A 21,247-nucleotide genomic window follows, 5' to 3' on the forward strand; every position below is an offset into this window, starting at 1 on the left:
CAGATTTTATTCTTATTGGAAAGTCCGTGCCTGGTCATCTGCATCAGGAAGATTAGTACCGACGATCTGAGTTATTGGGGGGAGGGTGAAGTTGGAAGCTGCCCTAATATATAAGGCCTTTGAGGTGGTTGGCTTGGGGGGCAGGTTGGAAAAATGAAGCATTGACTTGTGACATACAGGGTGGAAACGTGACCAAAAGGACGGGGCATCTAAACTGCCTGTGATCAGATGTTTAAGGGAAGCAGGCCAGGCATTGACAGGGAGAAAATTGCTACATGGTTTTGCATGCCAGTAACTCCGGTGCTCAGATGCGAAGCACCGTGGGTGCAAGGGACCCCCTATTGGAGTGCAAGACTGAAAACCGAAACCTGTAACCAAAAGTACCCTGTTCTCACGCTCTTCTCTTGTACGAACCTGGAGGAAGAATCCCAAAGACAATGGAAAGTCTGGCCTTGAATGAACTTGGTTATTCATGGAATGTCTATGCATGCGTCATTGCACTGTGGACTAGGGAGCGCATCATAGCTCTGCCTCTTAGCTGCGTGGCTCTGAGCAAGTGACCGCTAAGTCACAGTTGTCTTATATAAAATAAGGTTATCTACCCAGCTTCTGTGGTGGTCACTAAGATTATTGAGCTTTACAAATAGCTTTACCCACGTGGCTGGCACATCGTATGCACGGCTAATAGCTGTTGTTATTATTATTAGTGATACTCTTAACCATCCTCACTAGCTAAGTAGCAGACACAGGTACACAGCTGGAACTAAAGAGTAATGCCAAGAGCAGGAAAGGCAATCATTGCCCTGAGAGGAAACTTGTCTCAGAATAGTCTGGGGGTTGGGATGCGGCAACCTTTGGAGGAAGCAATGATGGAGATGAATCAAATGGAAGTTATCCCAACCAGAAGAGGGAGTTTGGGAAAGGGAAGAAGGGGAGATGGGGTGGGGGAAATGTGTCCACCACACAAGATGTATCTATCTATGCTCAAAAATAAGAGTTAATCGATAAAAATTTAAGACACACAAAATGAAGGAAATAGCAAAAGGACCAGTGGTTGCCTGTTGTCTGGGTTTTTGTCCTGCCCAGTTCCCACAGTCATTAGGTCCCAAAGAAAATCACACAGAGAGTCTGCATTAGTTATAAACTGATTGGCCCATTAGCTCAGGCTTCTTATTAACTCTGATAATTTATATTAGTCCATATTCTAGTATATGTTAGACCCATGACTCAGTACCTTTTTCAGTGGGACAGGTCACATCTTTCTTCTTCTGTGTCTAGACAGGACTGGGGAGGAATGGGCTTCTTCCTTCCCAGAATTCTCCTGTTCTCATTGACCCGCCTCTACTTCCTGTCTGGTTATCCTACCTATACTTCCTGCCTGACTACTGGCCAATCAGTGTTTATTTAAAACATAATTGACAGAATATAGACAATTGTCCTACACCAGTTGCCAGGAGCTAAAGGGAGGGAGGGAGAACGTGTGGGTGGAACATGACTATCAAAACCATCTGTGAGATGCTGTCATGGCAGATGCATGTTGTTGGGCTTGCACTTACTGCAAATTGTGGAATCAGGGTGAAAGGACACATGAACACAGCTATGGCATCCACTGTGCAGGTATGACACTCTGTGTGGAGTGTAGTTAATGGCAGAGGCTGGGGAGGGGGCAAAGAGAATATGGCAACTCTGTCATCTTCACTTCTCTGTGACCCTGAAATGAGAAATACAATTTATCAATAGAAAAAAGAGGCAGGGCAGAGGGGTCTGACTAGGTGAGGAAATGAGCCACGTAAGCTCAAGGCGGAAAGGACCTGCTGCAGAGAGGAAGAGGAGAGCTTGAGAGAAAAACATCTTGGGACCTTAACAAGGGGGCTGTATGGAAGGAGCATGGTGGTGAAAGCTGAGTACCAAGGACTCAGCGTATACAGATACACTGAGACCAGCAGAGTTGGTGTCAAGTATCTCTCTGGTCACGAGAGCCTGAGTCAGAGCAGTGACTAGGAGGAAAGAGATCCCGTATGGCAACTAGCAAACCTGTCAGGAGAAAGGGAAACTCACAGAAAGACCAAAGACTGTCAAGTCCCAGATACCAGATACTGCATGGAGGTAGAGTAAGTTAGCCTGAAATAGAGTGGTTCCAAGGGTCGGGGCTACGGATGCTTTCATTCATTCCCAACATGTATTTATCAGACATCTCCAAGAAAAGCCTCTGCCTGGTCCCCAGTGGGGAAAGGTGAGGAGACTCCATTCTTGGTGGTCGCTGGAATAGTGCTGAATTTCAGGTAAAAACCACATGAACTTGGGAATTTTCTCCAGATGTTTGAAGACAGGAAACTTGGATTTTTTTATTTAGAAAGGAAGAGAAAATCTTATAAGAAAGGTCCATGGGGGAAAACCCACTGTCATGGCTCCATAAAAGCTGAAGTCTTATTCCCCCTGCACCCCAAAAGCCAATATTAAGAGTAAGAGATCATAAGGGTATAATGGAAACTATCACAGGAAGCAAATTAGCAGAGAGATGGAGGAAGCCCAGGGATGGATGGGTTAGACCAGGGATGGGTTAGACCAGGGATGGGTCAGATGAGTGGACATAACAGGAGGAACATACCTCCTGTCCAATGCAGGGCTAGCTGGCCTTGGGTTCTCCTGGGCTCTCTCTTTACCCAACAAAGTCTGCTGAGAACCAATCAAGTTGAAGTCTGAACAGAGATGGGAGAAGGGATGGTGATCAGCAGACAGACCCATGTGTATCTCAAAGGACTGTTGGGAACAAGAGAACAGGGGAGCAGAGGAGCAACCTGCGGAAAGCTGGGGCTTTGGGGAGGAAAGCATTGTCGGCATCACCTTGCATAAAGCTCTTCCACCCCTTTGCTCACGGTGTCGGTAGGCAAATAGGAAGCCAGTGAGAAGAACGAGAGAACCACCTCAGAGTGGTTTGAGCCATAGTGTAATTTAGAGAGAATAAGCCTGATTTTCTCACTGCTGGAACCCTACCTACGGACTGACCACACAGCTGATGAATTCATCCTCTGCAGGGGGATGACGACGTTGGGAGGACAGGATTTATTTTCTGCTAGTGTCGGCTGTCAAAAGCCTACACATGGGGCTGGAGAGATGGCTCAGTGGTTAAGAGCACTGACTGCTCTTCCAGAGGACCTGGGTTCAATTCCCAGCACCCACATGGCCACTCACAACTGTCTGCAGATCCAGTTAAAGGAGATCTGACACCAATACACATAAAAAAATAAAAAGTTAAATAAAGCATAAAAATCCTACACACTAAAGCTTAATTAGGTTCCTCGATGACCTAGAACAAATATATACTAATTTATCCAAATATTGTTTAGACTGCGTTCCTGCTTATGCTTAACGCTGGCCTTATATTTGTATGCGTTGACCTGTTCATGTTTCAAAGTGTGCTATACAGTTACGCTATATTAGAATTGGGTAAATCCCTTCAACATTTGGTAAAAAAAAATCTGATCATTTACAGCAAGTAGTGAAAGTTAGACTTGATAGTCTAGCCGGATCTCACGGGTTAGCACAGGGTGTGTGCAGGAAACAGATGGTCAAACCAGGAATCAAGGGCTTTCTAAAATCACAGTTCAGATCTGAGGACAAAGGGCACATGAGACCCTGGGCAAGTCCGTCTTCCTTTAACTCTAGACCTTGGCTTCCTCTTGCCTGAGCCATGAGTGTTTTTTCAGGGGAATTAGAGTTCATTTCCTTTGGCTTTTGGTATTGTCTACTATTTGCAATAGGTCATATATTGCTTGTTTTGAAATCAAATAAATAATATGAAATCATAGATTTAAAAAAAAAAGTTATTCTAAGGCCCTGAGCAATTCACCTTGGGCCAGGCTGGGGGGAAGACTTGGCTTTCCATTGGATTTAGGGAACAAAAGGAAATCATCCCAGATCTTGAATGACAGTAGAGTAATTTAACCTAAAGTAGAGTGGTCCCAAGGGTCGGGGCTACGGATGCATGTGTCCATTCCCAGCGCATTGTTATCAGGCATCTCATCTGTTCTAAGCTGGGTCTGGGTACCAAGGAAAAGATGGAACAGCAGAGTGCAGAATTAGGAAGAGCATGGGGTGTGCGCTCAACAAATATAAAACCAAAAGATGATCAGAAAACTGTGGTTTTGTCACCCCAAACATAATATGTACCCTCATACTGGTGTGTTCACTAAAACTGGCATAGGACCTTGGTATACATCACCCCTAAACCCCTGTGAAGAAAGGAATATCGCAGAACAAAAAAGAGTCTATTGGTTTTCCTTACCCACTAAGACTTTCCAAATAAAATATCTTGTTTTAGTTTGGTCTTACTGACTTTGGTTAAAAAATATAATTCTGATTTTCAGTGATAAATAATTAAAAACTTATATTTTCATTGAATGTCACAACCGCAAATGAAGCTAAGCCAGGTTTCCAGGCATTTTTATTCCTCAGGAAAAGCATTTTCAAACGATCATTTTACAAGCCAGCTGCAAGGCTGGAGGGATGGTACTTGCTGCTTGATTCTAAAGACTGGAGTTTCCAGCACCCATGTCCAGCAGGTAACCAAAGCCAGTAGCTCCGGCTCCAAGGGATCTGACACCCTCTCCTGGCCTCTGTGGTACCCACACACACCCTCACACACCCTCACACAGACATACGTACACAGATGTACACACATTGAAATAAATTAAAAGCGAACTGCACATTTTATACTGTGTTGTCTTTCCCTTTCCTGGACTGCCATGGCCGCCCAGAAACTCTGCCATACACACACCTTCGATCATATCCGGCTTTTCCATAACATAGACTCTAACTGACATTATCCGAAGCTCTCTTTATTTGGTCACACCTGTGACTCTATAAAGCTTTCTGTGCTGGTGATCCTTCTCCGTCACTTGGCTTTCTCACTCTACCTTTTTGTGATGATGCCTTTAGAATTGCTAAAAAGAAGACACCTAATTCAGCATATAGGCCTAAAAGCCGAGCTACCTGGGATCCTGAAGCGGGAACATTGTGAGTTCAAGACCAGCATGGGCAGCTTAGTAAGATCCTGTTTCAAAATAAAAGTGCAACAAGGACCGGCTATGTACTTCAGGGTGGAGTACTTGACCAGCACACTCGAGGCTCTAGGTTCAAGACCTGGCATTACTGCAACAGATGAAGGAATGAATGAGTTAATGAAATGTTATAATAAATACATATATACATATACGGGGAGTATCTATGAGGTGCAAGGTCTATACAGAACTGTAGAGACCAGCAGTCACCTGTAGGTAGAGTGCCAGGAGTCATGAAACTCGTACCTCAGGTGGAGTAGAGAGCTCTTAGCCAAAAGCAGAAGAATTGCAATTGGCAGAAGGGAGTCTGTGCATCATCCGAGAAAATCCTGAATGGATTTGTTTCTAAGCAAATGACATTATCGGTACACATTTCAAGTTCAATTACTTTTTAGTCAGTTACCTATTTGACTAACTGAATAAGCAAATCAATAAAAATTTTCTTTTGCTTTTTTTATTCTCCACTAGCCTCGTGGGAATAGACAGTTACTCAGCCCTGTTCTGCTGCCTTTTCTCTTTCTGGGTTTTACTCCACACCTCCCAATGCTGCCGGCATCTCTGGCTTCCTCAAGGCACCTCCTTGTATCTGCTGCAGGTCATTGTCTTCTGTGCTCATCGTCACAGAACTGGAGCCCCTGTTTCTGTGTCCCTTCCCCTTCTTCCTCCTGGACTCCCTGTGCTGACTGTGGATGCCCGGGCCTTTGTATCGCTGAGGAATGCAGACATCAGAAAGGACCTGTCCATTTTCAGGGTCGACTCCTTCCTACTCAAGTACAGAGACACTCTGGGCCTTTAAGATGTAGCCAGTGTATATGGACCAATAATACCTCAGTAGACCTCGCTGGAAAGCATAGGCACATATAAATACAGATAGGAAGAAAATATGTATGTTCTACATAAATGAAGAGGCACCACGAAGCATCATGATCAAAGAGGCCAAGCTTAGCAGTGATAGTCACGGGGTTGGCATTAGGACCTATAGTTCCAATCCTAGGCTTGTCCTTTATGGGCTGCCCATTGTTAACATGGGCAAGCTTTCAAATTTTTTGCTTGCCCCTGTGTAAAATGAAGACAATCAAAGTCTCCACTCCCTAGATCTTTACAGCATGAGAAGAGATAATATAGAAAGCACTGACACAGAGCTTAGCATTTTGCTTCAGTAGACATCGCTCTTAGTCATTAGTGGTCCATTTGATTCTCTGAAACACACGCACATTAAAAAAAAACAAAATTAAAACCATAATTGCTTTTTAATTGGTATTTTGTTTTTGTACATCTCAGAGAATCGCAAGCGTCCTAAGCTAGAAAGTTGGAGTTTGCTGCTTGGTGACAGCTGTGTGTGGTGGGGACGATGGGGGTGACAAGGTTCCATCTGACAGAAGAGGTGGCGTGAGTTCAGGCAGAGCTCTTCTTTCCCACATAGCGGGCAGGACCCTGAACTCCGGTGTGCCTCCTGAGAACCAACCTGCAGTGCGATCTCTCTCTGTGCAGAGATCTCCCGTGGCCTCACGTTGTCCACGCCAGGTCCCCTGGCCTCCAAGCAGAGGGCAGCGCCCTCACTTTTCAAGTCATGATCCCAGCAAACGCTTTCCGCACCCAGAGCCGGCTCCTCTTTCCATCAGAAGAAAGGCCTCCATTGTAGGCTCGTTATCAGATTCCGAGACTCGGAGACATAAATAAGGGAAAGAAAACATGCTAGCTGTTTTCATCATTCATACATTTTTATGGGCTTCTGAAATATCTTGGTGATTAGACATTTGAAAGTAAATATTTTTACTGCTCTAGAAAAACAAGCAATTTTAAAAAATCCATTTGATCCACAAAAATTCCCTTCTAGAACATATCATTGACATTTTTCCCCCATGATTTAATACCAAGGCCAATCGACAATTAAACTACAGACAAGTACACATAAAAACACTTATTCAGAATGTTTAGATCGCGACCTTGAGTCTCAAGTACAAGTCTTTAAAAACACATTTTAAAATGTCTGAACAGAACATTATTTTCCATTAGGAAGTTAAACGAAACATTCTTTTGAAACTGTATAAATCATTAACATAGTTACATTTGCCAAAAATGTTCTCTTAGAAGATTGATTATTCCAGAAAGAAGGGGGTGGGGGAAGGCTAGTCTTTGGTATCAAATTTTGTTTCTGTTAAACAAATTTTGTTTCTGTTCTATTAAAGGTTCTTTTAATAATTAGATTGAAAGCTATTTTTAAAATGTTTCTGTAGCATTTTATGCACATGTTTTAAGATTTATTTTTGTTTCTGTGGTATGTCCGTATGTGTATGACACACATGTGTGCTGAGAGAGAGGAGGACCCTCTGAGACCAGAAGAGGATTTTGAATCCCTCTGGGGCTGAAGGTATGCGAAGTTGTGAGCCACCCAGCTAGGTTTCTGGGAAGAAAACCGAGGTCCTCTGAAAAAGCAGGAAGCTGAGCCATCTTAACCATTAAGCCATCTCTCCGTCCTCTCTTTATGCATATTTGAGAGTGTTCAGTTTCCGTCCAGCCTGAGTTTAGGGAAATGGACAAACGAGGTGATTTCCAGTGGCTGAGCTGTGAGCGCGGTCTCTCCCCTTCAGGCTTGTGCGTCTGGACACTTAGTCTCTGGCTGGCTGAGCCCTTTGGAAATGTAGAACTTTTTTCCGACAGGGGGCCTCGCAGGCGGAAGTAGAGACCTGGGACCGGCCCTGAGAATTACAGACCAGCTCCCTGTCTCGGCTTCCTGACCCGGTGAGATGAGCCGGCAGCCTCACACTCCCACTCCCGCAGACAGAATCTGGTTTCGCCATTGCACTTTTCCCACCATGATGACTGAAATTCCCTAAGCCCCGAAACAGAATGAACCTTCTTCTCTTACGTTACCTCTGCCAGGCACTCTGTATCTCGCCACAAAGTTCACACCCTCGTGCCGAATTCCCTCCTTTCATTCCCCTCCTCTTTTTCTAGATTGGCAGTATCTTTACCCCTGTCAATTCCTAAGTTAAGTGACCCGTCTAAACCAGTTGACTCGAACGTAGTAGTAATTCTTCTGGTCCTGAACTCTCTTACCCTGTATCTCAGTAAGAGCATCAGGAAGTGGCGCTATCTAAGTGGCACCTGTTCAACCACAACACCAGGACTCTTGGTACAAAGGAACTGCCATGCTGGTCCATAACTTTATTCCCATCTGAAAAAAAACTGGCATATTAGCTAGTCAGAAGTCCTCAAAACACTAGTGAATTTTTCTTTAAGTTTCTACATATGATGTGTATAAAGAACCAGGCATGGTTTATCTGGGAGGAGACAGGATGATGTGGTGTTTAGGTATTCCGGCGCTGATAGCTACTCCTATTTATCTTGAAAAGTTATGCCAATGTCTCTCACTCTTCTTTAACAGTGAGAGGGAATAATGAAATCTCTCACAGTCAGGACAAGCTTTATATATCCATGTGGAGAAATCAACACAATGACGGATGCAGAAGTCCAGTGTTACTCAGATTATTTTGTTGCTTTGATGCAAAGAAAAGTTTCTCAGAATTTTAATGTTGTAGCTTTGCTAACTACATCCTCACAGCAAAACTTCTTTCCCTTGGTGATCTCGATATCCACTGCGCTGTGTCTGCGGGGGTGGGAAGAACCAAGCCTTTTGGTTGTCCATGTCTAAGCTTGCTATACAAAGATTTTCAAATCATGCATTCGTGATACATATTTTATTTTCAATGTAATAACCATCACATCGCTCAGAAAGTCATTTTAAGAATCCAGTTTAGCCAAAATTGTGGAAATAAGCATCAGCCCCAAATTTCATTTAATTTTTGGAGAAAGGAAGCTGTCATTTGTTCGCAACCAACCACGGGCCAGGTTCTGGGTCACAGACCTCAGAGACATTGTCTCTGCTGACTGTCAGAGCAACCCTAGATTTCACGCCGTGTTCTCAGGGTCTGAAAGTTTAAATAATATTTGCATGGCATTGATGGGGCTCAGCTCTGCCTGCCCACCCCAAAGTTTAGGACCTTCCTCTAAAGCAAAGGCGGCAGTGGGCAGGGCATTTTCACGTTTTGACTGATTAGCCGAGCTAAAGGTCCATGGGCGCTCCTTCATCGCCAAATAACTTCACCCGGCGGGGAAATCTTCCAGCCCGCGTGTGTGCTCACAGGCTGGATGAACTGCTCTTCACGGTCCCTGGGATAAACTGACCTGTAGAGACTCAGTCATTGCGTTCCTCGCCCTCAAAACACAAAAACCTCCTGTGTGATAACCGTGTGGCGGGAAGCGGAAACAGAGGAGGTAAGCTTTCATCCCTCAGGCTAAAAAAAAAAAAAAAAAAAAGCTGTCTTAGACCGCTGACTCCCCCCCTCCCCCCCTCCCCCGAGTTGACGGTGTTCAGAGGAGACGACGTCATGTCACTCACAAAAGCCTTAGGCTGTCCTTGTAGGGGACCACAGATCACTTGGAGACTGTGGCAAACACGATGGACTTTGATCCAAGAGAAATGCATATCTGCAACCCCAAACCACAGCATATCTGCACCCCCAAACCACGGCATATCCGCACCCCCAAACCACAGCATATCCGCACCCCCAAACCACGGCAGCTTACTTTTTCTGGTACCGTGGATCTCCATCCACAGACCTCCTGGCCCTCTCAGCTCAAGGCTAAGAATCTATGATCAAGGGAGTTTTGGCAAAACTTCAATTTGCATATGAAAAAACTTTAAGAGTTTAAGGAGTCTGCCCCCCCCCCAAGATCTCTCCTGTCTAAACTGTGGTGAGCCTGATTACACGGTATGGATAACTGATGGTACCTTGATTTTTCTGTCTGGAAGAGGTTGCTGCTCAGGAAAATGGGGCACGCTTTGGGGAAGAATTTACCTGAGTCTATTTCATATAGCCTTTTTTACATTTAAAGACAACTTATGGATGATATTTCTAAATAAAATTGCATTAGGTCATAGTGTAATGAGCAAAAAAATTTAAGGTAAGGTAGGTGCTGGATTAATGGCTCAGTGATTAAAATGACTTGGTTCAGTTCCCAGCATGCATATTAGGTGGCTCACAGTCACCCATAACTCCAGTTCCAGTGGTTCTGACGCCCTCTTCTGGCCGCCACAGGCATTGCATGCATGTGGTGTTCACATAGCCAAACAGACACACACACACACACACACACACAAATACATAATTTTGTTAAGGTGAGAGGATAGGCCAAAGGGGAGCTGCCAGCTTCAGGAACCTGGGTCTCAAGGTTGAATGAAGAGGCAGTGAAAGGAGCAGAATTTGCAGCTGGAATTCTCTCTTCACCGATTTTAAAGTCTATTGCTTGGCATGATTTTTTTAAATAGTCCTCCATGGTAGGAGTAGGTTGTCAGAGCGCTCTGTCCTTAAAGTTTCACAGTAACAAGTCAACCCCACCAAGGGGCTTGTTTCTCTAAGCACGTAGAAGGTGAGAGCTGATTGGATTCTCACCAGTAAATTTACCTTTCCCCTCTGCCGTTACTGTCACTGAAGGGGGGCAGAGCTAATGTGAGACAGAAAGAGATGCCATCCACAGGGCAGGAATATAGTTATGTGGACTCAGGTTCAGCTGGCAAGGTTACCAAGTTCAAGTCCACCTGTCCTCCACGACGCCACGTTATCACCTGGAAAACAGCCTCCCGATAGCCTCCTGCCAACACCACACCTGACACAGCGTCCACAGGCAGCATTTGCTCATACTGTTTTCCCCAAAGACTAAATTAATATCTCCCAGGAAGCTCAACCCATTGACAGCTGCCCTCTGGGGTATCACTGGACCGGGCATCGTCCCTGTGTTGTTAGCCTAGTATCTAAGTGGTACTTGGACCAATTCCACATCAGCCTGCTTGAAAGCAGTTAGAGAACCATACGAAGGGAGGTGTACCTTTTTGTTAAGAGTCTTCACAGTTTTCAGTGGTTTGAAGTTAAAGCAGTAGTAAAAGGTAGTGTGGTCCCTAACACATTAGGATTTATCTCCAGTAAATGAATCTTTATGTTTATTTTTCTTTATATATTTCAAATACTTCTGTCTTATGAAACCATAATTTTTTCCCATTATATAATTTGTGGCTTCAATACTATCAAAACAACAGTTAGAAGTTCTCAGTAGCAGCTGTATGTGTGTGTAGTATATGTATCTATGTGTATATCTGTATATGTATAGTCTATATATACACATGATGAAAGTTATGAGTCTGATTTTTACAAAATAATTTTTAATCATTTTATTCCAAGTAACTGTTTTTACCTATTTTAATCATGGAAAAGTTGACATACACGAAATAATATGATACGCTACAGATAGAGGGGTCCTAACTCATCATATTGCACAGCCCTATGTGTGCCTAGCTTCACTTTAGAGCTAGCACATTCGCAATGCCCCTAGTGCCCTGAAGGCTCCTCTCCAACGCCTTCTTTGACTGCTCTACTTAGGTAGGTAGCCAGGGTTCTGAATAATCCATTAAGTGAAAGCAACATTCTGAATGAGGTCACTCGACTTCGGGTAATGACTTTGAGAGAGCCTTGTCGTGAGACATTCACAAAGATTGCCTCTAGACTCTCAGGTGAAGATGGTAACAACTGCCCACTTCCTCGAGAGGGCTTGGAGATTTGCCTTTCTGAAGGCAAAGGAGCAAGGGATTCACATGGTATCTCCCGCTAGGAACATCAGTGAAGCATGCAGTCCTATGAACAAAAAATCTCATCCAAAGGTGGAAAGAAAAAAAAAATGTAACAAATACTATCAAGTTCTTTTTTTTTTCCTTATGTTTTCTCTTGTGGGTTTTGTTGTTGCTGCTTTTTTTTTTTTGTTGTTTGACTATCAAGTTTTTATATCAAGTCTGTCACTTTGAATTTTTCTCACCCCAGTTCATCTGAGAGATCCACATTTGTTACCGCCATTTGGCCAGGTGGACCTAGCAGGTCGGAATGATTGTAGAATATTCTAGAATGTGCACTAGGGGAACTCTCACTCAGTTGTTTGGGAGTGTTCTAGTGAGGTTCTTGACCTTATCATCTCTCAGGTCCAGGACAGTGCTGCAAGACACCACCCTGGGGCTTGGAACCCTCGTGAGCTGGGAGGATGCAGCCCTGTAAGTGGCTTCCCATTCATCTGGGAAGAAGATGACAGAGCCGTGAGCCGGCTTCATGAGTAACACCAGATCCCCGCTCTGGCTGTCTGTGCTGTGAACGGTGTTCTTTGGCAGTCTTCGAGATGTGCTTTAGTTTGTCATAACTCTGCATTAATTCAGACACCTCTGGCTTTGAATTCTTAATTATTTATAGCAGGCTTAGGAAAGTATAACTCGGAACTATATGTAAATAAAGGATTTGATTAACATGAGAAATATGTAAGCTACATTCCAAGGCTTTGTTTTTAAACATGGGCGAACACGTCCTTGTAAACGTTTTAAAATAAATCTAGAAACATTCGCTTTTATTGAAAAGCTACTTTCCTGATCAGAAGTCATTTTTCCTTTGTTCATTTCTTTCAACACATGCCCGATTCTTCTGTTAGTCTGGTGAAAGTTGCCAGATACGCCTGCGTATTTTTTCAAGGCTGTACTTCTGTTAAAATGTCTCTTCGTTTACACTGGCCTCTTCTTCCAGTAAGTCTAGATTAGTGCGATCTCTGCTATTAGATTTAAGGTAATAATTATTACTTAATACAGAATAACCAAGTTTAAAATAGGGGAGTCTAGTGTCCAACTCAGTCCCTCCCTACCTTCCATACAGTTCCTTTGTTGGAATAAAACTCTTGGTAAAGTACACATCAGCCCCTATAAATAGCAGTGTCAGCCTGTCCAGTCAGGACAGTCTCCAGAGAGTGCATCTTAAGCCCACGTTGTTTAGAATAGGAAACATTTCTGGTGTTCATATTTTCCGTTGTGGATGACACGGATTGCTCCATGTCACACACCTTCCCTGGCTCCCATCCTCCTGCGCCCCTTAGGAGTCCAAATGGGAGATTCTAGGGGATCACTCAGTATGTACTTCTGATTTTTCTGTGGGTGCCTTGGGAATTTTGCGGACGTCTTGGGGCTCTACAAACAAAGCCTTTGAGAACTCAGAGAGTGGAATCTGCCGCTGGATGACAAAGGAGGCCTTTCTTTCTAGAGATGGCCGCTCAGGTGCAACCACAGTCAGTTCCACCGTAGACTCCCACAGGAACCCTCGCACCCGCTGTTGGCAGGTCTCTCCGGGGAACTCGGGAGACTAATAAGGAAAATAAGTGGGCAGGAAGTGAGTGAGCACACAGACAGCATGAGATGAGAGGTTATCATGCCGGTTCCAAGACCGGGGGCATCGTCAGGTCGAATTACGCGGAACCTTTCCCAAGGCACTATTGGCAGCGCTAGTAGCTGCGAGCCTCTGCCCACGCCCACTCCTTCCTTGAACGGTTCCTCTGTTTCTGTATTCAAAGCTGTTGTGTAAACCTTTATTTTTTTAAGCGGGGGAGGGGGGGCTCTTGGGGAGATGTAACGTCTCCTCTTTATTTCTCTTTCCTTGATGAATAAGAAAAGAACTACTGTTGATGGGACCCGGCTTTGTATTTTGCTTTGTTTTATTTTGTTTCTCATTTTTTAATGGTGCAATAGACAGAGTTGACATAAGCTCCTAATAGCCATCAACCCTCCTGTCTTACCATGAAAGCTACCCATACCAATTAAAGGTATTTTCTCTGAGCCAGTATCTGCATGCATATCCTGGCTACTCAGGGAATGCCATCACTACAGCTGCTCGGTGCCTCCTGATCAGAGCAAAATGAAGATTTTATAAAATTAAAGACTGCAGCGGGGTGGAAAGTGCCAAACCTTTTAACTCTTAAGTACCTCACATCACGGGCACCGAGGTAACAATGGCCTCGCTGAAGCACTGTGGCAGAGCTGAACTAAGGGGGATAAGGGGCCAGTTCCCGTGAGAACCGCCTCGGGGTTACCCATAAGGGCTGCTTCTGGTACTCTGCTGGTTATCCGTTCAGAAACGAACACATTTGTCCTCGCAGTCTGAGAAGGGGCTGAAGGTGCAAATCATTGGACAAAGACTTGGAAACAACCAAACCAAAGAACGAGCAGCTCTTTGTATAGCTCATAGCCTTAAGCATAGAACTCATGTTCTTCCACTCTTACTTTTAGTTACCATGCATAACTCCAGCTCCAAGGGATCTGATGCTCTCTTCTGGCCTCTGTAAGTTACTGCACTCACACATATGCCCGTATCGCCACACAGACATACATGTATACACAGAACTAAAATGTGTTTTATATATGTGTGAAATATATGAAAATAACCTATAGATCAAGGATGACAGAAAGGAGAGTGGATATAGCCGTAGAATATCATTTACACAGTTAACATCTTTTTAGGTGGCTGATGATGTGGAAAAAAATATTACCCAAAGTGTAAATGATACCATATGTCCCCGCTATTTCTCCTCAGGGCTTACACCCAGAGAACATCATACCCTCACATAGACATATATGAACACTAGTGTTCATTGCTGCTTGATTTTCTACAGCAAAGAATTAGAAAGAACTAGTTGTCCATCAACAGATGACCGGCTAATAAAAACTATATATACAATGCAATACTATCCAGCTCTCATGAAAAATGAAATCACCAAACTTGCAAGAAAATGGATGGAATTAGAACGTTATATTATAGAGGTCACACAATCTCAGGAGGGGAAATACAGGTTCTCCCTCATATGTGGAATCTAGCCAATACATGTTCATATGTAAACAAACCACACATGGGTACAGAATTAGCATGAAGACAAGATAACAAGAAAGGCTAAATACTAGGGATGGGGAAGGGCTAAACACGGGTAATAGAGATGAGTGGTGAACGAAGGTGGAAAGCTAGGCTTTTCTTCCTTTTTATCTTTAGTTATGTCATAGATTGTTTTCATTTTCAGTAGTGGGTAACTGTCTAAAAATATATTTGATAAAGAAAGTATGAAATCCAATGTAAAACTCCACAACTTTCATTCCGAATGGCTACTGTAACCATATAGACGTTCACTGAATTATACAGTTTTTGAGTTAAATTAATTTCAACAAGTGATTTTTTTTGCAACTTCTTTTTAATGAAGATTTTTTTTTAGTTGTTTTGGTGTTTTGTTTTGTTTTAAGGGTAAAGGGTGAAGCAGGCGGACCTGCACTGTGCTGACGAGGCGTGATGATTCACAGCCTTCTGATTCCTTTCTGTGTAACTGTGTGGGGAGCTGCAGACTGCGCTCTGGTCATGCACCGTGTTTAAAGGAAACTAGGCCTTCTCAGCCTGCTTCCTTCATCCCATCCGTCTCTCTGGCCCTCAGGCATTCCAGGTTGGGAGCAGAGAAAATGCTATCAAATGTCACTCCTCCTAGAGTGCGTTACTTCCCTAAAGAGTTTAGGACCCCAAAGCCATTTTCTCTTCCTTTTCCTGAAGTTTGGAATGGAGGAACAGATTGAAAAGACTTGGAACAGGGAGGGATATAATGTTGCTATTCCCAGTCTGACTTGGCTTCTGAGCAGGCAGCAGCAATGAAGAGTGCCCCCTGCTTGTCCATGCCGCTAATCTCCTGCCGAGGCCTCTAGTAACAGGGTGGAAAGGTTCAGACACACACAGAAGGACTGATTTCTCCCCTTGGGTCTCACAGAACGCTTTTAGCATGCGCGAATCAGTACTGACAATTTTGTTAGGTCTCGAAACCTAGAACAAGCCGGCAGAGGCGGTATATGCTTTTAATCCCAGGCAGAGGCAGACGGAGCTCTGTGATGGAGGCCAGCCTGGTGTACAAAGTGAGTTCCAAGACAGCCAGGGCTGTTACACAGAGAAACCCTGTCTCAAAACCAACAACCAAAAAAAAAAGTAAGAAAGAAAAAAGGAAGGAAGGAAGGAAGGAAAGAAGGAAGGAAGAGGGGGAGAAAGGAAGGAAGGAAGGAAGGAAAGAAAGAAAGCGACCGAAGGAACCCAGAGCAAATGGCTAACTGAGGTACCTATTTAATATAGCAAAGCTGGCTCTGGATGGGGTCTCTCTCAGTCCCTACTGAGCTCACCCCCCTTCCTCCAGCTTCCCTCTGTAACCCAGCCATTTTGGTCCTTTTGGACTCTTGGTTTCTAAGCCCCCTCTCTTTTCTCTTCCTTCTCTTCCTCTCTCACTCTCCCCCACCCCCTCCTCTCATGACCTGGTTCAGCCTGGACCCTTCCAGATGCCTCTGGCTATTCTCTCCCTCATATCTACAGTAAGTCTTCTCCTCAGCCACACATACCTAGGAGCAGTCATGGCCTTATTTTTTTTTTTTTACCCAGTATTCATGTATATCCACAGACCAAACAGAAATAGACCCTAGATTACAAACTAAACTCCTCCAGGCCTAGCACACAACACTGAACGAGTACAAATACTTCTGTATTTGTATCTGTGTGCAGGCAGAATTTAGTTAGATTTGCTAAGTTGAGTAAGCAGAAGCAGAAATGTTAGCGACCATTGGCGTATCCTCCAAGAAGTAATCATTAGTATCTTTTGTGAAGTTCCATCACTCCCAACTGAGCCTTACAGCCACTGGATTTGAATTCCCTCTTCTGCTCTGGATGTATGGGGAGAAGGGCAGCATTTATTCTTCAGATTATCGCTGGACTTTTGTATCATATAATTTTGGCCATTTGCACTCCCGTTGCACTGTGGGAGAAAACAATAAGAATAAAGGAAGAGTCCATTTCCTTGTTTGGCTGTAGCACTTAAGCCCTGAGTATCATTTGCAATTGGTATCTGCATTGTAAAACCAGATAATGGTCAAATTGAAGGGTTCAGCCCCAAGCCTCTGGAGTCCACCGGTGAGGTGAGCGGACTGTACAATCAAGGCTCTCTCTAATGAAAGGCCAAGCCTGCGGTTGGGTGCAGTAGAGTGCTCCAGCTAATCCCAGGAGGATGGGAGAAGCAGTTGATGACCTCACGCTAGTATTTACCAACTCTTTCTGAAACAGAGAATGGCTAACATGTGAGTCGAGTCGGGTCTGCTGTTGAGACGCTAAATGGTGCATTGTTTTCTAGCGTTGGGAAATTATGATGGAGCAAGAAAGGCAAGAACAAGGGGGAAAGCAATGCGCTACAACTAAAACTTAAAAAAAGAAAAATCAAGTTGTGTAGATTTTATTTTTAGTAAGGATCTTCTTTTTTCGTCTTTTCATAAATAGTTCTGCTAGCACTAAGGGGGAGGGGTGTGTCTAAATTGAGTAGACGTTGTTCAATTCTCTAACACTGAGTCTGTAAATAAAGTTAATGAGCTAGAACATTAAGCGTTGTGGGCCTCGGAGAACGATTTGAAGAGCCTCAGAATTGTGTCCGTTAATTAATTTCATTTCATCTTTGATTCTTCAATCTGCTGGGAGTCAGAAGGAAAGATAATTTGGAGGTGTCCTAGGAAGGTCCCGGATTCTGCAATGCCCGGGAGAATCTCAAGATCCGTCAGCCCTCTCTCTTTTGAACCATAGTTTAGAAAGCTGTATTCAGATTGCATGTCATTGGCTCTCAAATTTAAAGTTAGTGCATGCTTTAAAAAAGTATCTCCATTTTAATTTCTTTACATTGAAAAGCTTTCCACATCAGCCCTGGCTTATATATGTGGGGGAAAAAATGAATATGACTTTGTATCAAATGCCCCGCCCCCACCTCACCCTGACTGGGTCTGACAAAATGAAAGGAAACAAAGGCGCCTTCCCTGGTCCTAGTCTGTAAAGGAATGAGCAGGGTCAAGAGAGATGGCTCAGCAGTGTACAGTGCTTACTGTTGTTACAGAGGACCCTAGCTGAGTTCCCAGCACCCACACCAGGCAGCTGATAACTGCCTTTAACTCCAGGTTCAGGGATCCGGCGCCCCCTTCTTGCTGCCACAGGCATCACAGTCCCGAGTGCTTGTGCGAGCACTCTCTCTCTCTCTCTCTCTCTCTCTCTCTCTCTCTCTCTCTCTCTCTCTCTCTCTCTCTCTCTCACACACACACACACACATACAATTAAAAGTAAAAATGCAGTCTGTAAAAGTAAACAGACAAATAAAGAACTCATTTGCTTTTCCTTCTTTAATAATAGTGAGTTTGATTTTATTACCAAATAATTCCAAGTCAAATTGCATCCTGATGTTGAAAACCTTTCTTCCACTTACCTATTTCTGATCTCCTGCTGTGGGGCACCCCAAGAAAGGCACCTGGAAATTCTGCAAAGGGGATTTTTTGATGAATCAAACATATAAAGTTCAAGCAATATTGACAGTTCAGCCTGGATCAAGTAGAATTCAATTCTAAGTTAGCAAATCTAAAGAAAGGGGATGAGAAGGAACAGCCAAGCTCAAAGCCAGGGTTGCCACTGGGTATGGCACTCACTGTGAGAGGCTGTGTCGCCCTCTGCATGGGGTGAAATATTCTTTGGGTTCGAGCTTGTCTCTGTTCTGATTCTGTATCGAGGAGGAAATCTTTCTGCAGCTTCCTGGCATTATGAGTTGGGAACCAGGAGGTGATGTGGCCAGCGAATGAGCTCTGAGGGTACTGAAGAGCTAGGCCATCTCTTCTACCTTCATTATTGACATTAAGGTACGGATGACCATCTCCCTTGTGGGCCACCAGCCATCCTCCCTGAGACCTGCACACTCTGGAACTCCTGAGATTCCGTGCCTAAAGCAGCAGAGTTCCTAGGTTCCAGGAAATACCAGCTGTGGCCAACAGGCCTTCTTGATACAGTGGCTCTGTTTTGGTCCTCTTCAGGTGTCAACTACTTCTTGTCTATCTGCTGTATACCTGGACCATGCTAAGCTTTATCAGGGGCAGCAAGCTATTAGGCTCTATCTCTGAAGCCAAAGGAGTCATTTGGTAAGAAAAAGTATGTCGAGAAGGTGAATAAGCAAGCAAGATTGCCCATAGGTACACATTTATTTCTAAAGGTGTCATAATCGTATATTGACCATATGATATGATATTATAAAACAGAATGGCACCTAACACATTTGCATACATACAATGAAATGTAGATGAATAATGACCACAGTGACTATAGTATTCAAAACACACAGTAGACTATTTCTCAAGAAACAAATATGCTTTAATCCAGGTCTGATTTCCATAAAAAGAAATTAATGCTTTTCAAGACCTTATATACTGTCAGTGGGGAAAAAAAAATCTGGATTTGATTAGAGCTATAAAAGTCGTGTGCAAATTTAATATCCAGATGTATAAACTGGCCACCAGAAAAAGCATTTGTGATTATGGGAATATCTAGATACTTTGAATAAAAATAGTCCACACCTTGGGCTGGAGGGATGGCTCAGAGGGTAAGAGCACTGACTGTCCTTCCAGAAGTCCTGAGTTCAATTCCCAGCAACCACATGATGGCTCACAACCATCTATACTAAGATCTGGTGCCCTCTTCTGGCATGTGTATACATAATAAATAAATTAATTTTTTAAAAAAAGAAAAAATAGTCCACATCAACAATGCTGCGGCTTCTTTGAAGATATGACCCTTTCCCCTGTGTTATAATATATCCTTATCATCCTTGTGACTAGCTCACGATTTCTTTTGCCATTTAATTGCATCTATGTAAAATAAATTTATAACGTACAATTATCTAAAACATATCACTATAACTGGGAATCAATTTCCTGTGTATGAAAGTTCTATATACTCTCCTTTCCTAGAATCATACAAAGTAGATGACTATAATATGATGATGATGATGATGATGATAATGGTGATGATGATGATGATGGTGATGATGGTGATGATGATGGTGATGATGATGATGATGGTGATGATGGTGATGATGGTGATGATGATGATGATGATGATGGTGATGATGGTGATGATGATGGTGATGATGATGATGATGGTGATGATGGTGATGATGGTGATGATGATGATGATGATGATGGTGATGATGGTGATGATGGTGATGGTGATGATGATGATGATGGTGATGATGGTGATGATGGTGATGATGATGATGATGGTGATGATGGTGATGATGGTGATGATGATGATGAGGTGATGATGATGATGATGATGATGATGATGATGATGGTGATGATGATGATGATGATGAGGTGATGATGATGATGATGGTGATGATGATGATGATGAGGTGATGATGATGATGATGATGATGATGGTGATGATGATGATGGTGGTGGTGGTGATGATGATGATGATGATGATGATGGTGATGATGATGATGATGGTGATGATGATGATGGTGATGATGATGATGGTGATGATGATGATGATGGTGATGATGATGATGGTGATGATGGTGATGATGATGATGATGATGATGATGGTGATGATGGTGATGATGATGATGATGATGATGATGATGGTGATGATGATGATGGTGATGATGGTGATGATGATGATGATGATGATGATATGATGATTTTCACCAGGACCAGAAACAGGGCTTTGTAGCAACCATTCATTCAAGGAGCTAGTCTGGGCCCTATCATTTCCAAGAACTGTTTTTATAGGTGTGTTTCAAACTGGGGTAGGGGATGTGTGGTAGAGACACATGTTCCTTTTTCATTTAGTGTGTGCATGTGTGTGTTCATGCATACTATGTGTTGAGGTCAGAGAATAGCTTCTGAGACTTGGTTCTCTCCTTCCATTGCATGGATTCCAGGGATGGAGCTCAGGTTGTCAGGTGACAGGCACGTTTATCCACTGATCCATCTGTCCAGACCAGTAGACCTTCTAAGATAGAAACTTTTCTCTCTGAGGCAGGAAAGAGTAAGAAAGGGAAGGGAGAGTCAAAGGGAAATTATGCTTAACATGCAATATATATCTGTAGGGAAAATTTAAGGAAAAATAAATGAAATGTCAAGCAAAAAAGAAAATAATGTATCTGATTAAAACCTTCAGATTTAAAACAATAACAACCTTAGTGAGGAAACTTAAGTAATCGGTGCAAAGGAGTTTGAATGGAAAAGAGGAGCCGTGAAGCGAGTTAAACTGAAAGGCTGATTCATATATTGCCATGTAAGTATTTCTCGAGGACATGCAAACAGAGTGGCCCCAAGCTTCTAGCTCTCTCCAACTAGGGTGACCAATTACAACAAAATAAAGTCCAAGCCAGGAAGAATTCATGGAGGCGAGAGCCAGACACTGGTTCTTGGAAGATTGTTGGAACTCAGAGAAGTGGTGTCTGAGGAACAGGCT

General features: G+C 43.4%; 1 protein-coding gene across 5 annotated transcripts in view; it reads left to right on the forward strand.

Annotated features, from left to right (window-relative positions):
• Cald1 (caldesmon 1) overlaps positions 1 to 21,247 on the forward strand; it is a 187,696-nt gene that overhangs the window by 89,971 nt on the left and 76,478 nt on the right. The gene's annotated exons all lie outside the window — the stretch shown is intronic.

Source organism: Microtus pennsylvanicus, chromosome 19, assembly GCF_037038515.1.
Source record: "Microtus pennsylvanicus isolate mMicPen1 chromosome 19, mMicPen1.hap1, whole genome shotgun sequence".
Taxonomy (NCBI): domain Eukaryota; kingdom Metazoa; phylum Chordata; class Mammalia; order Rodentia; family Cricetidae; genus Microtus; species Microtus pennsylvanicus.